This window comes from Quercus suber, unplaced genomic scaffold (genome assembly GCF_002906115.3).
Source record: "Quercus suber isolate HL8 unplaced genomic scaffold, Cork oak 2.0 scaffold_170, whole genome shotgun sequence".
In the NCBI taxonomy this organism is placed as follows: domain Eukaryota; kingdom Viridiplantae; phylum Streptophyta; class Magnoliopsida; order Fagales; family Fagaceae; genus Quercus; species Quercus suber.
This window is the reverse complement of record NW_027069630.1, coordinates 1,110,837-1,115,313: the sequence shown is the minus strand read 5'-3', so window position 1 is coordinate 1,115,313 and position 4,477 is coordinate 1,110,837.

Sequence of the window (4,477 nt, the reverse complement as noted above, 5' to 3'; positions counted from 1 at the left end):
TTTGTGTTGCTGTTGTTTTTTTTTTTTTGATGAACTAATTGTTGTTGTTGTTGTTGTTGTGGTGTTGTTGTTGCTGGAATTTGCTGTTGTGGTTGTTGTTGCCGGAATTCGTTGCCGAAAATTGTGAAAAAATGGTAGGAAAATAGCATTTTCCTAATAGAACCAAACACATGAAAATATTTTCCACAACAATTTTCATAACACAACCAAACACTTAAAAATATTTTCCTTTTCCGGAAAATAGCATTTCCGGAAAATAAGTATTTTCCGGAAAATATTTTACGGGAACCAAACGGACCCTAAGTTGTATCCTTATAAGCAATTATCCAAACGGTCACAGGTTTCCTCTCAAGGACCTATACCTTTGTTTGGAGAGTTATTAAAAGCCTTGAGCTTTTTAACTCAATTTCAGGAGAATCTTAATTCTTCTATGTCCTTTAGTAGACATACTAGGACACGTGCCTTTTCATCTTCACGACCAAAGACTCGTGCTGTGCGGGTGAGAAAGGAGTCTAAGACTTAATTGTCTTTTCTGTTTGTCCTCTGCTTTAATTCTGTCTATCTAAAGTAGGACTTTCTTTGCTTGATTTCTTATATGTTTTTGGAATCATGTTTTCATGCATCTGCATATTTCTATCATGCCTTCATGCATATGCATTTTTCTTTCTGCTTTCATGTTGTTTGTTTGTCTTTGTTTGGTTGTTTAGTTTTATTTTGTTTTGTTTTCAAAATAAAAATAAAAAGAAAAAATCAGAAAAATACAAAAACAGTATGTGTTTTGTGTACTTTGGTACTTGTGTACCTTGGATGGCCAATGAAACAGAGTTTTCTAAACTTTGTATCTCTTGTAACTTAGATAAACATCTTTATACACAACTAAGTAAGTGAGCTTTGTAGCTTTTGTTTGTGATGAGTAAGATTAAGTTATCTCTTAAACTTAATACTCGTATCACTCTTTTTGACGGGTAGGACTAGAAAATCCTAAGAGAAAGGCATAAATAACTATCTCACCACTGTTGCCCGCCAATCATAATAAGACACATGTATGCTTCAGCATAGCAAAAGTACAGTGTCAAAGACATTCGTATGCTTCGGCATAGCAAAAGTGCGATGTCAAATGCTTAACATCTTGGGTATTTCTTTTTTCTCTTTTATATGCCCATGTATGCTATGCTAAAATAAAAGAAAATATGCAAAGAAAATAAAAAGCAAAAAGATAAAAAATGCTTTAAATATGGTTGCAAGCGTGTATTCTAAGAGATGTGGGCGTTATAGGATGTACCTCGAAGGTGATAGTCCCCATCAAACAGTTATGATTATGTGTAAGTTAAAGTTATTTTCTCATATCTCAAATCGTCATAACATGTATACACTTATGCAATCTTGCGATGTTTTTCACACACAACATGCAATATTCTTTGCTACTTTTGATACATATGTAAGTATAATGTGATTTGACCATCACAGGTTTTACATGTGTTATTGTATACTCACTAAACTGTCTTAACTTGTTTTTGAAATATAAAATTGGATAAATTTGTTTAGTGTGTGTGTATGTGTGTTTTTGAATCTATGTGCTTAACATTTTTGTTGAGAGATTTATTTTTCACATGGTTTGCATTTTTTTTGTTATCCATAGCATCTTGTTTTATGACATTCATGTATTTATATGGATTTCTTTATGCCCCCTTGATCATCCTTGATCATCTTTATGTTTCTCGAGTGAAGTTTTCTAGCTTCTTGTACCCTTTGTCAATCATGACAAAAAGGGGGAGAAATTGTGGAGACTTTGTGGTTTCTTTTGGAGATTCTACATATTAGGGGGAGAAATACATTCCTTTGTAAAGGGGAGATATGTTTCATCTTGTTAGGGGGAGTGCTTACTTCCTTGTTCTTGTACCTTGGGTCTTGTGACCATTGTTTACATACATTGATCTTATCTACTTTATATGTTGATGTATGTTTTCTTCACCTACCTTTACATGTGTTGTTTTTTTTCTATTTTCATACACATGTTCTTTATACTTGTATGCAATCTATTATTTCTGTTTCACACAAGATGCCTTGATGAGTTTTGTTTAAAGTGTTTCAGAAATACAGGTTGTCAAAGTCTTCCATGCTATGAACTCTCTTCTTGCAAAGTTTTTCAAGAGTTTGTGCTAGAATAGATTTTATTGTATTCAACAAGTAAATATGATTTGAGTGATTTATGACTTCTCTCATATGTTCATTTGTTTGTTGTGGTTTTGTCACGGATTGCCAAAGGGGGAGATTGTTAGAACATATGTCAATATATTTTATGTAGTTGGCTAATCCTTTGACAAAACGCACTTTACTTGTATTTGGGTAGATCTAGGATGTGTTTAATACTTCAAGAAACCTTGTTTCAAGTTCAAGTGTTAAAGTCATGCAAGTCTATCCAAGAATCAAGTGAGAAAGTGCTGATGCTTATTGCAATCTCGATAGCTTCTCGATAGCTGGTCGATCGATCGAGAAAGTTTCTGTCCCCTCGACACCTTCTCGACACCTCCTCAATAGCTGCTATCTGTCAAGATTCATTAAATCTTGACACCTTCTCGACACCTCCTCGATAGCTGCTATCTGTCGAGGTTACGGGAATTCAGATTTCTGTTTTTGGGCCAGGCTTATGTATTTGAGTAGGGTTTCTTTTCTCACAACCCTAGACCTATATAAGGCTTATTTTAAAGGCCGTCACATAAGAGAGTACAAGGAGAACATATGCAAAAGGTGACCTATACCTTATTCTCTCTGAAAGAAGCTACTGCGTCTTTGCGCCTTAGGGTTTTGTAACCAAGTGCTTCTTGATCTTCATTGTTGATGAAGTGAAGAACTTTACAGCCAACATTCTTCTTCCTTAAGTTGGTAAGTGAGTCACGTACTAGGATTCGTGCAAAGGAGTTAGTCACGTATTGGGATCCGTGCAACATCAAACGGTGGCGTTCATATATTGAAGAGTTCAGAGGTTATAAAGTGGTAGAAGGTTTCTGCTGTGAGTTCATCTATGGGGATTATAGAGTCTAGGGATAAAGGTTTTGTACTAGATCTGAAACTTCTCTTTACTATAGTGGATTGCTTTTCGGGAAGGTTTCCCCCCAGGGTTTTTATTATGAAACTGGTTGGTTTCATTGGTTTTCCTAGGTCATCATATCTTGTTTTATTTTTTTTTTTTCCGCTGCATGATTTTGACATGATATTGATGTTTGTTTATTTTAACAAATTTTATTAATAATAAATCTAATTAACAACTTGAGTTTAAAACTTGTTAATTCTATCAACCGGGGTCTAAATTTCTCAACAAACTTGCTACAATAAGTTGCTGTAGGGACTGGATCTGAGCACTTCTTCTGCTGGACGAGTGGACTCAGATCTAACTAGCCCAATACAATAAATTTGTAGAAAATGGGTTTAAGAACTAAGCCTTAGTGAGGATTGCAACAACTAAACATGGTAGTGAGTAGGTGGAATGACAAGAACATGGGCTGAAGTATGATATTCTACTCCCCGGCGCTCTCTCGAGGAACGTGTAACCCTTCTTATTTCTTCAGTGTTTGACTACAAAGGTTGGGAAAGTTCTACAAATTGCCATTGTATTCTCCTCCTCTTCCCAAAAGGATTTCTTACATTATATACCTCCTTTTAGTTGATCTTAGCCCTACACTTGTTGATTGGGCAGGTCACTACTTGAGTGCCTGTCCCACCAGCCGCCTTCCCATTCTTTCTGTGAGTTGCAACAACCAAGGTTGCACTGTTCAGGGGTCATTTTTCCATTAATGCGGCCAGAACGTTAGTTGTGCACATTTAATGTGGAGGTGATAGTTTCTCCATGAATTATTCCTCCACCATGCTTCCATGGCTAACACATTGTACTTGCTCTTTCTCTTGGGATGTTCTAGGAGGCTACCTTTGATGGCCTGTTACTTCCTCCTCCCATGGTCTTGGTTGGCTGAGGATAGGATTGTCCTCGGCAATGTTCCTGGGCAATTTGGACTTTATCACTTCGTCCTCGGACGTCTCTTTCTCCTAGACATAGGCCTTGGGCTTGGTATAAAGTGGGTTGGGGTTGCCAAATTCTTTGACCCCACAATAGCCCCTCGAAATCCTGCTATCGGAATTCTCGAACGGAGAGGAGGATTTTGATATTCTTGAGCCATCGTAATGGCTGGTCACGTCTTGTCCTCCATCAGTGCCAGAGTCTTTTCACCTATCCAAGGCACATTCTTGGTACTTCAGTATACGGAGAGCGCCCTCATTAACTTCTGACGGCTCTATGCTCCCCACGTTCATCAGTGTGATGATAATCCAACGGTGGGGATTTCTTTCAGCTCTATGAGCGGGAAAACCCGCACGGTTATCTTTAATTGGTGGTATAAATACCCATTTGAACTAATGTGTCCCTTTACTTTTACAATCAAGAGTTCTTGCGCGTATATCTTGAGTCCAGTCAAATCTCCAGCTA